This window comes from Numida meleagris, chromosome 4 (genome assembly GCF_002078875.1).
Source record: "Numida meleagris isolate 19003 breed g44 Domestic line chromosome 4, NumMel1.0, whole genome shotgun sequence".
NCBI classification, from domain to species: domain Eukaryota; kingdom Metazoa; phylum Chordata; class Aves; order Galliformes; family Numididae; genus Numida; species Numida meleagris.
In genome coordinates, this window is record NC_034412.1 from 88789892 (window position 1) to 88802225 (window position 12334).

General features: G+C 43.5%; 1 protein-coding gene across 1 annotated transcript in view; it reads right to left on the reverse strand.

Annotated features, from left to right (window-relative positions):
• MSANTD1 (Myb/SANT DNA binding domain containing 1) overlaps nt 1–12039 on the reverse strand; it is a 30218-nt gene extending 18179 nt beyond the window's left edge. Inside the window, exons 1-2 of the mRNA XM_021397133.1 lie at nt 11924–12039; nt 10969–11061 (exon numbers count right to left, since the gene is read on the reverse strand). The gene's annotated coding sequence lies outside the window, so the exon portion shown is untranslated. The remainder of the gene's footprint in view (nt 1–10968; nt 11062–11923) is intronic.

The following is a 12334-nucleotide window of genomic DNA, read 5'->3' on the forward strand; positions in this document are numbered from 1 at the left end:
TACCTGCTGAGTCACTGCCTTCCTCAAAAAAAAGGGAAAAAAAACACCTAGCTTCCAAATAACTCCTTCTAACAAGTAATATGACAGCCTAGCAACTATTACCTTTAAAATGTGCAAATAGCAGCATATGTTGTTGATCTTGCATGGTTTGTCTCTTGGGTGGCCAGCTGGGAGACATCACATGATCAGGGGACAGATGGTGGTCAGAAGAGGATCAGCTGGTGACACGTTCATTTTATTAATTTATCGTTTTGTTTTGAAATTCCCATCACTTAACCTTGGGCTCCATGCAGCTATATCAGTAAAATCGTACCAAGTTCTGTTGACTACGTCCATAGCCAGTGGCAGGGGATCACCAGGACAAGTTTAAGGAAGAAATGCAGTGTCAAAGAGGAAAACACAGTGGGTTTCTTGTTAGAGAGCTGGGTCTGATCCGGGGCCGATGTACACTACTGCAAAGAAAAGGTTGCTTTTCAGCCTTTAATACTCTGTTAGAGGTCTGTTTGTCCCCTCCAGCTTTTAATCCACCTGGACTGTGAAAACATTGATAAACACTGCTGAAACCTATAGAACATTACATATATCTGGGGGTGTGGGGAAAGTTATGCATGGTCTCTGCTTTAAAGATTTTTTTAATCCAGTTTCTAGCGTATCCACCAGGACAGGGTGGGAGAGAAAACCTGTCCAGCTGCAGCAAGTTCGTTCCATGCTGGTCCACAGACATTCCTCTTCTCATCCACATGTGCTGGGCACGTGTGGGACTGCTCCTTCCACATAGCCCTGACTGCGGGGCCATACCTCCACCAAAGGGAGGCCACAGTTGCCCTGAATACGCATCTCTTACTTCTCTCTATGCTGTTTCCTATTAGGGTTAATTGACAGATTGATATAGTGGCATAGTGCTATTTAACATCTGTTAAATAAAAGAAATGCTTTCTAATAATGCCTCGCTTATTCCCCTCCCCCCAGCACCAGAAGGGAATCTAAGTTTCCAAGACTCAAGTTTTCATTCCATCCTCTGAGAAAGTCATCACTATTAATTACAGAGACTCTGCCTGCCTCTTCTGCATTGCTGAAGTGCAGATGCCCAGTGGCTGGTGAAGTGCCTGTTCGCCTAAGTGGACCTGAAAACAAGAAAAGGCATTTTTTTACCCCAGAAATCCCCCCTGCAGTTCTCCCCTGAGCCCAGGGGAGAAAAAACACCTCTCTAAATAATGTGCCTATCTGCAGACTGCTCTGTGCGATCGCTGGGAGCTGCTAACCCCCTATCCTGGACACTAAGTCTGGAGGAGTAAACCTGAGAGGAAAGAGACTCTGTAATGGGAGAGGGTTCTCAGTCACCAGAACAACAGGATTTGGGGAGAAAGTCCAATAGCAACTTTAATCCACCAGCCAGATAAGACTGGTCATCTACCTCAAGACTGGTTGGTCACCAATCGGAGCATAACTGCTTGCAGGATAAGCCAAACCCAAAGCACTGATGCCAGATGTCACCAGCATACCTCATATGCTCCACCTGGCTATCTCCAATGACCCCACAGCCCTACAGCACCAGCCTGAGGACCAGCCTGGCACCGAGTACCCTGCACGCAACAGAAGCAGTTACTGTTCTCCTTAGTGAGGATGCTTTTCATCTTAGAAGACGCTGAAATAAATACCAGAGTACAGCTCTGTAAATAACCTCTCTCAGTAGCTCCATTCTCCCGCTCACAACAATCCTTTCTCTGTGCTGCAGTGACAAATCTAGAACATCCGCCTCAGCGCACTTGAAGATCTTACTCATGCCCTTCCTTTCAACACTCTCCTGTTCCTAAGAGTTCAAGAGATCATGAATCTAATGATCTTCTCCACTGTCTAAACATGCTACCTTTTTTGCAGTCATATATTAGCTTGAGTAACATCTTTCACATTTGCTCCACCTTTCATGGTGATCTTAAAGATAATGTTGGCCAACACCGGGACTCCAAGTGTGTGACAATACAAGTATAATTTAAGACAGGTCAGACAGAAGCTTTATTAACTACGATCATAATAAAAGAGCATAGAGACAGCATCTCCCCTCTGTTCTCTGCCAAGTGATCACAGAGGCCCAACTGCTTCAGAAATAAAAACGAAGAGGTGAAGGAAAGGAAAACAAGGTTACCAAAGCCAGGTATCTGGTTTCTGGATCTCCTATCTGTGGGAGAGATGGACTCAAGCAGCTTGCTAACTGCCACAATTCTAACAAGGAACCAAACAATGAATGTTTGACGATTTGAGGAGATGGCTCTTGGAGGAGCCTGTAGGAGTGGCACGCCCAGTATTATCTGAGCTCAGAAGGAGGAGCTGGAAACAATCAGAGACTGCTAACTTCTAGTACAAAGGTTTGTTCTTTTAGTTGGGATTGACTTCTTAGCCAGACATTTCAAATCTTTAACAGTTTTGCCACCACATTAACAAACCTCAAGTGCATAGAAGGGTTTCTAATTTGCAGATGAGGATTTCATGAAGTTCACCTACAGATGTTTCTATCACAGAGGTCAGCTTCTCAAATCCTAATGTATCTGTTGACACTACTTAAGTGATCTGAACCCAGTTTTAGCACCACTGTCAGCAAACACCATTTTAGGCTGTTCAGGCTCAAAGCCTCTGAGCAGTGCTGCTGGGAGGAGGAGGCCCCTGCTGGGGGTGCCTGAGTGTTTCAGTAGGGCATCCTGTAATGTCACAAGTAAATCAAATAGCAAACTTGTTTGCAACCTTTTGTGTTTTGGGCAAGATGTAGAAAGCAAGGATGCCTAAGGCACAGGCCTGTCAATGCTCCATGAACTCTTCAGTATGGCCAATGAGGAAAGTAACACAAGTGGGCAAGAACTAAACCTTGAAGCAGGATTGTCACTGCAGAGCATATGTTCATCCTCTGGTTACTTCAGCGTAGACATGTTTCAAAAAGTGTAAAAGTATTCATCTGTTTAAAAGCAAAAGCAATCAGTGCTTGCATTGCAGTGGGATATTGAGTTTTAAGCTCCAAAAAAAGCTGTCCACACATTTCAGGATAGCCCCAGGGAGACCTCATTGTATCCTTCCAGTATTTGAAGGGAGCTTACAAGCAGGAAAGGGAGCAACTTTTCACAGACTGATTGTGACAGGACAAGGGAGAATGGATTTAGACTAAAAGAGGGGAGATATGAGTTAGATGTTAGGAAGAAATTCTTTACTCGGAGGGAAATGAAGCACTGGCACAGAGAAGAGTGGGTGCCCCATCTCTGGAGGTGCTCAAGGCCAGGTTGGGTGGGGCCTGGGGCAGCCTGAGCTGGTGGGGGGCAATCAGTCCATGGCAAGGGGTTAGATCTCAGTGACCTTTAAGGTCGTGTTGCAAAAACAAAAATAATTTATTCAGACTGAGGAACTACAGTATGCATCTCACAGTGCATAAAAAGGACAGTGCCTTTTGTCAGAAGGACTACAAACTAACTAGGACACACCACAAGGGAAACAGAAGAGTGGGAACAGGATAGACCAGGAGAGACAAGTGACAGCAAAATATTGCAGAGTAAAGGCCACTGAATGGTTTAATAGCTTTTACATACATCCAAAATAAATGTTTTAAGCCTGCAAAGAAGCCTGACAACAGCAATGGGTGCGCCGGAGGAAGCTGGCTGAGGGAAAGATATGCAAGCCCTCTTTGCAGAGAAGACCTTGATGATTTAAAACTTAGAACAAAAGAACAGGAAAAATGAACATTTCTACACAAACGCTCTGCTATGGGGCTGCAGGGCAGGTTTTTCTGCTGTCAAAGCAGGCAGCCCAGAAGAACAGCTGTCTATGAGTTAGAAGAAGCTGGAAAGGTCTTTGATTTCATTTTGATAGGCCACATCCTGCTTGAATTTCACTGCAGTCAGAAACATTTCCCAAAAACAATTTGATCTTGCTGAACTAACAGATTCTGACCAAAATAATCTCCATTGCCTATTTTATTAGTAACCATGGAAGCCAGCTTTGTATTGACATTCAGACAGAGGGAAGAATGGAGAGAGGCAGTGGGGTGAACACAAAGAAGGTGGGAAATGTGGCTTCAGCAGGGGTTTGATGGTGAGACCAGTCAGCCCAGGAATCATTAGCAATAGACAAGAGGGAACTGGAAAAAGCTTTTTCTTTAGAAGAAAAAGCTCATGGGCTGAAGGGAACCCAGGGAATTCACTGCTTGGAGAAACCAGGTATAGATGGCTGTGCTGGTAGTGATTAGGTAAAAAATTATGGGACTAAGTTTTTGTTTTGTTGTACAGTTTTGCAGGGACTCATGTTTCAGACCCCAGTCTCCTCTGCTCTGGGCTGAACAAACTGATATGCTTACTCTTCAGAAATCGTTTGTAGTTTCTTAGTACACGGAGAAACCCTGCAATATGTAGTAACAGACATGCTACTTTTCTGAAAGGGAAGCAACGTATCAGATGAGAAAGAAAAATCATTCACTTCCCAATGAATGGTTTTCTGAATCCCCCTGATAAGAAATTATTTTGGTCCTGCTTACATACAGGGGTTAGTCAATAAGCTCTCCTGCCCATGTTTGGTTGCCAGCATTCAACACAATAAAATGTGCTTGAAAGCGCCTTGTTCATTAAAAACTGCTCCTAAAACACTATGCAAATATTTTTCTTTCAGAAGTAAATTCCTCTGAGAACTTATTCTAAACAGTTCATTTTAGATGTAGCCTTTAATCTGCTGCAGTTTGGATCTGACATGTTTTGCAGAGGAAAAATAAAAAAATCCGTGTTACACGGAAGTCTGTCCTCTGCCTTGCGCTGAGCAACTTTTCTGCAGCTCAGCAGAAAAGCAGCCAAGCCATGAAAAAGCAGATGATAGGAGTGGGTTTGTCCGTGATTCTGCTGCCCACGGCCTCCTTTCTTCCCCAGAGCAAGAATTAATGCCTGTCGTAATCCCCAACTAACAGAAGCACAAAAGGCAGCAATTGTTAAAAATAAATACTTCAGGAGGTTATCAATCCATTAGAGAGATGCTCAGCCCTCAGGTTCAAACAGATGAGATCTGGCCAAGTGTAAAGCGCTTGGGATTCACATAGGATTCCTGCTAAGCAAGTTTTCACTTCGTTTTGGTAGCGAGCATTACAGCTGTGTTGAATAAATGGGTTCTAGCCCACTGCTCTTCCAGAAAGGAGAGTGGTTTGGGCCCTTTTCCAATAACCACTGGCCTTGGAGAATCTGCAGAGCAAGTCACTGGCAATCCCCTGCCAGAAGCCCAGCCTTGCTGCTCAGGGCTTGCTACCGGCTTGGCAGCCCGCTGCACCCACCTAGCAGCCGTCTGCATCCCCTCGCCGTCCTCCTGACTCCCTGCCAAAGCCCGCAATGAGAGCAGAGCGTGGGGAGGCTCTCAGACCCAGGTTTTGAAAAAGAAAAAAAAGCATAAAATCAAAGACATCTGCCAAGTGGAGGAATGCAGGAGTGTCTCCAGCTCTCCTAGGTTTCTGCTCGAGGTCCCCAGGCTATCCCTCGTCTTTTCCCCTCGCAAAGTTTTGCTCAGCTATGCAGATCCGCAGAGGAAGGTTTACTGGATTAAAAAAATATTTCAGATAAAATATTTAGGGCACAGGAGATTTCCATATCAAGTCATAAAAGATTTAAATACTAAAATGTAAATGGTGTTTAGGGTATTATTGCAAGGCAGCTTCAGGAATGGAAATCTTAGAAAAGTGTTTCAATCCATAACGTTCAAATGACACTTGTAAAAGATCGGCCTGATCGGAGAGCTGCCAAGAAGGTAAGTAAAACCAAACTCACCAACACCACTGAGCTTGTCAGCTGAGGTAGTTGCTAGTGGAAGTTGAGGTTTCATAAGAGGTAGCTGCCATTCCTGAGACAGGCTGCCAAGCACTGCCAGTCATCCCTAAAGAGTTTTAGTGTCCTTTCATGGAAGACATTCACGGTTTTCAAAGGGACCCGACTGCTCAACTGGAAGCATCAGAGCAAGTAGTGCTTGGTCTTGACTTTATTCCCAGCACTGTGCTCTGAGTGTTTCAGGAAAGTTTAGTTCCCCATTAAGGAACTCCATAGAAAAGCTGAAAACATCCTGGTTTTCCAGCAGAAGTGCATGTTTCCATGTCACCCCAAAGAGGCCATGCAGCCATGTGGCCTGTGAAGTCCTGTGCAGATTACATTTGCAAATGCTTCCCCCAGGGGTGACTTCTGCCTAGGTTCAGATGATCTACACAAATTCTTCAGCTACCAACACAGTGGATCACATCTCCAAGATGAACACAATATCGGCAACTTAAGTGCTAGCTCTCACATCTTGTGACAGGCAGGATAAGGAGCCATCTCAATATAGAAATGTGTATTTTAATACACGTATAATACTGCTCCTTTTTAGTGGCTTGCCAGTATCTGAGGTCTTGTGAGCTCCTTCATTAGGAGAAGGCATAAGAGCCACTTACTTTCTCTGTGATGTTCCAGTCTTGCTCTGTGGACATCCTGGTTTGGTCTTTTCCATCTTTTGCACCCAAACATGCCCCTCTAGCCTGACTTCTGCATGGAGACACCGCATCTCCTCTTGCTGCTTTCTTCATAAGCCTGGATTGCAATTGCTGGCATGTTCCCCATTGACTCCTGGCTTTTTCCAGCTGTTTTCCTTCTATGTGGCTATCCTCTGTTTATCACACACGGCTCCACTCCAATCACTCTCTAGCCACCAGGGTTCAGTTTATATTCCAGCTTTAACATGCTCCTCTGATTTGTGCATCAGCTTCTATTGTTTCAGCTATCACTAAACAAAGGAGACTGTGCTCGCTTCCTTCCATGGCCTCAGTGAAAGACAACAAACCCATCAGTCTGTGGATCAAAGAAATACTTTCTTGCAGTTGCACCCAGAAATATTGCTGCCAGCCTTATGGCTTAGCGTCCAAGGACGCCACTCTGCCTCCTTTCATAAATTCTCCTGAACAAATGCACACTCACAAACTGCGTGTGGATGCAAATTCCTCTGCCTCCAACATGAGCTGTCCACTGCCACCGGAGATTTTAAAATCCTCCCCAGAGTTTTTCATTCAACACAGCATTCGGTTTTGTAAGCCAGAGGATATGCCTTGAATAAATATAGATCTGCACAGAGAAAAGGAACATGATTTGCTTGCATATAAATACCCACTGCAATTTGAGTATTCAGATGTAGAGGCAAGCCATGCTGATACTATACCAAAAGCAGCAGCTTTTATATATTGGTACCTACCACCATCCATTCCCCTGCTGAGCAGACCATGCAAGCGAGTCACAGAATATCTCCAGTTGCAAGGGACACACAGGGATCATCGAGTCCAACAAGACTATTTTAAATGTGGTAGAGTCATCATCCCTGGAGGTTTTCAAGAAAAGGGTAGATATCACACTGAGTGACATGGTCACAGTATGGGCTGATGGTTGGACTAGGTGATCTCACTGATCTTCCCAACCTTAATGATTCTATGATTCTACACCCCTGATTGCTGGTAGAAGATTAGTGAGCACTCAGATAATGTTTTTGGCAGCAAGACTACTCTGGTAGTTGAGCAAAGATTACCGTGAACAGTAAGAAAACTGAGGGGCTACAGAGTCAGTTTTCAGTAGTGCAGATCCATCTATTTCCAGCCAAACTCCACAGGAGTTGTTAACACCCAGCACAAATAAGAAACCTAACCCAGATGTTTCAAGGAGCAAGGGGGGGGGGGGGGGGACCTTAAAACATATGGAACCTAAAACCACACAGACGTAAGGGACATCCAGCCTGAAGATGTAAATACAGACAAGGAAGAGTCTGTGGCAGATGTGAATGGCACTAGAGAATTCTTATCTTGTTTCATTCCTAAACATTAAATTGACAGATTTCTGCATAGCCAGAAGGAGCTCTTTTGGATCCCCATCTTCTAAGCAAATCTTCAATTGCTGAGGAATTTGGGATTATTTGATTATATAAAATAGCTTTAATGAGTGGAGAGACAGAGATACTTTTAACCAAAATGGTAACAAACCATCATCTGATAGCAGAGATATCAAGACTAAACAATTTAGAGAAAACCAAGTCAGCTCACAAGGCATTATCTCATTCTCTTAAATTATAGAAGTGGTCAGAGTTTTGCATTTGCTGCACAAACAGAAAGTAATAGTGCTTTTCCCACGGGAGGCACTCTTGTGCAACTGTTTACTAGAAGCAATCAGGCAGCTCAAAAGGACTTAAGGAGGTCAGTTTTCTTTTCCTCCTACTTCACTGTAAAAGAGTAAAAACTACTTGGACTGGCTACAGTTCCTGTTTTTTCTGACGGTTTCAAAAGAGCTCAACAGCCTGATCAGCAAACCTTCTCATCCCAGGGCATACCAAGTATGACTGCTTCTTGTCAGCCTCTCATAAGCCACATAAATGAAAATATTCTTCTCTTTTAATATACAGCAGCTTTAACCTAATAGCAATGGTTTTCGGGTTTGTGCAACATATTTTGTGCTCTTTCCCCATACTGTCTATAATGCCCTGTAGCAATATTCCAGTGGCTGAAGCCACTCAAGGAGACCAACAGTGGATAATAGTCATCAGTCTAAAATATTCAATCCTAATGTCATGGTTTTCTTCACTTGGAACATCTTTCCTCTCTGCATACTTTGCTTCCTGACAACTGTACAGGCAGATTATATTAAAGCTCATGTCTACCTTTTCAAATGATTTCTCATCAAGTCTCAGTGGGAAATAATTGAAGATTAAGCTAATCATTCCTTGAGGCCTCTTACAGAGTATTTCAACACTTTTTGTGAATACATTATGAGGAACTTCAGTGAAGTGCTCATCTGCCAGGACCACTGAACACATGAGCTGGGGTACCTGGATGGCCCAGCACACATTTGGGAAATGAGGACTCAGGACATCTCTAGTACATGGGACAAGACAAAACCCTATCCAATTCTTCTGGCAACAGTAAACATTTTCCAAAAAAACCCCTCACCTTTCTGAAAGCAGAACAGCAATGAGCTGTTCAACATGACATCACATACTCCCAGCTAACTCTCTGATCTTCACTGTCACCTAAAACCCGGTGGACACCACATTGCCATGCCAAAATGCAGCTACCAGAACTTTTGATCCCTGCTGTAACCAGCTGCCACAATAAGCAAATTCTTTCATCAACCAGTCTGCACTGCAGCTCCTTTCCTGACCTCTGATCCATATGGTGCCTCTCTGGGCATTGTACACAGCTATCAGATAACTACAGCTGACATCCAGACTCCCACCAGCCACTGGGTAAAAGCCATAACATTGGGTCACAGCAGATCCCAGGACAAAAAAATGAATGTGCTCTTTCTGCAACGTCTTGCAGGAGTCAGTTAACCAGAGATGAAAGCCAAAAGAAAGGTCCAAAAAGGTTTTGAAGCAATACTAAATACCCCTTGGAATGCAGGAATCAGATAATTCTTTTGGTAATGAAGGTCCTGAAAGCAGAATCAGGTACAACCTTACTAATGTTTGCTTTGATAGAAATAACCACTTTCAGTTTCCTTCTGCAAATTCTTCTGCTATGAGGCAGAAGAGAATCCATTAGAACGGTCCCTACTAATATTGGGAATATTCTTGGAGTGTTTTATACAGCTCATTACTTTAAATAAATTAGAAACTCTATTCTACTCTGCCTCCATATGTGGTTTTTATCTTACAAACAAGAACTCCTTCAGGCAGGCACCACATGCAAGTTCCTGTCTCAGCATTTAAAATACTGCTGGCATTACCAGTTATCAGTCTTAAAGCTACTGGTGTCACTTTCACTTTTAAGATAGCTTAGATGTTTCCCACTACTTTTGACATGCTACTATATGGGAAAGCAAGATCAACCGTAGTTCAGATTACGAACATGATGCAATATTGATAGTACTCTGCAGCCAGAAACGTTCCAGTCAGTTCTCTTTCATTCCCAAACGCTCAATGCTGTATAAAGCAATAGTAAAACACTAAGTAGATCTTTTGACTGAGATTTTTGTTTGCATTTGATTTCTGGTAATTATCTTCAGAGAACAGGCATCTGTGCTGCTTCACACAGCACAATACACACACATACATGTATTATTTTACTTGGGTGTTTTCTAACAGGAACTATTCCAGCACAAGTCATCGCTGAGGAAAGGAGGGGATAAACGAAGGGGGAACAAGCCATTGCCTCACAGCAGAACCCCTCAGGAGGCAAAAGAGCATTTTATTTTCCCTCCAAAAATTCAGAAATATGTTGCACGTCCCTTCGGACTCTGCACCATCTTGGGACAAAACTGAGATTGTTAAAAATCAAAAATATTTTGGATGCCACAAGCTGATTTTCTACATGCTATAATTTTGCATAAGGATCAATAAAAAGAGAAAATATTTTGCCTTTCTTTGAGCAATGTTCTTGTAGCAAATTCCGCAGGTAGGAGCTAGGGGAGACAATGAGACTACATTCCACTACATGACTGTAAGCTGGCATGTCCACCACAGGACACAACAATGTGGAATCTCAAGAATGTGAAGAAATGTTAAAAGCCCGTATCTTTAAAATATACCCCTCACTCTGTTGGTTAGTATCTCTGATATGTCCACTCATACAGCAACATCTGAGCAAGTGCATCAGAAGAAAGCAAACAGGTTTCAAGGACAAAACATCACTCAATTAAAGGCTATAAAAACCCAAATCAGCAATCACCACAGAAAGCAGGTATTACAATGTGGACTCCCCCACTCACAACGTACAAACCTGTGAAGCAAATTCTTGCAAGGGTCTGCAACAGTGATGGCCTTGACCTCCTCCAGCTGAAGAGGAGACAACACAGCAACTTCTCCGCACTCAGAAATTGCTGCCCCAAAACACTCTTCTGCATTCCTTTTCCCTGATTCTCAGAGGTGGAGCAGTACGGAGGCACGGGCTTGGGAAACAGGAGTGCACACACCTGCACATTTATAGCTTTGGGGTTTTTTTATGTTGTGGAAGAAAATCTTCAGTACCTGCTGTCCTTGGAATAGAAGATCCTCCATGAGCCTTGAAGTCAATGCAGGACTCGTCGCAGCAGATCACCGATCCGCAACAGAACTTCGTATCTGGGGGAGAGAGAGTTTGTCAGAACAAGATATCATGCAGGGAGAGAAATGAAGAGGAAAGTGAGAAACATTTCTGAGCAATCAAGGAGAAAGGCCAGCTGTACTTAGGCAAGGTTGTCTTGTAAAGGTCTAGATGAAGTGGGTTCAGTTCAGTTTGCAAACACTGGCCTTTGAAACAACAAGGAGAAATATATTCCCTACGCAGTGCAGTCCCACCATGAATAACTTGAATAGGCCCATACACTTTCAACAACCTAATTCCTCTATGGAAACTACTCAACCTTAAGCCAAAACACTACAACAAACACCCTCATCTAGACATCTTACTGCTGCCAGAAAAAGTTCTCTCTCTTAAAAGGGATCTCAACCTCACCCAGTACACAAATGGACACATCTTTTCCTGCTTTTTCTCTCATCTGCCAAACGTTTCCATTACCATTCAATGCTCAGTGCTTTGTCCTAAAGAGGATCACAAATCATTTTGTAAATGTAGTGGGTCCTGAAGGTATTGTTATCTCTGCTTTACACAAGGAAAGCCCAGAGAGACAGCAAGAAAAAATTCCAAAAGTTTCTAAATGACAGTGAAACTGAAGTAACTTTAAAAAGAGAACTGGACATTCCAAAGCTGAAGTCAAACGTGTGCATCCTTGAGTCACATCTCAAAATAAAACTGGTATTATTTCACTCTAAGGCAAGGTCCTCAAAGCTACAGTAGTACCTAAAAGTATTATAAAGGGGAAAATTTTCCAAGTCTGACTCTGAATTAACCATGACTTCTCCCCTCCTCCAAGAAAATAACTGATTAGGTGCCTAAGAGTCCACAGGTACCCAGATTTTGCACCAAAAGAAGGTATTTGTGTACCTCAAGTTTCTCTTACTCCATGCTGAGATCCCACCATGTTGGCTGAGCGGAACATCTTACCACTTAGGCACATGAAAGCCCACTTGAGGCTGAGAAGTCCTGAACACAGCTAAGACTCCTCAACATGGCTCTGGAGTCAGTTTGAGAAAGCAGCCACCCCAGCTTTCATTTAAAGACATGGCCGGAGGAGGAGGGAGTGGCTGGGGTGGCATGAAAACAGCACCTGCCGCCAGGGCAACATGGTTTCAACTTCTACCTGCACAGATAGGTGCTGGGTTTGGACTCTGCCTCCAGGGCTAGTTTTGATTTTTATCCAGGGACGTCTTAATGCAAAATGTTTAGTAAGCAGGTTTGGGAATGGTGCCCGATACCTGCTCCCCTCCTCTGTTCAGGGGAGGTCCCTAATGGTAA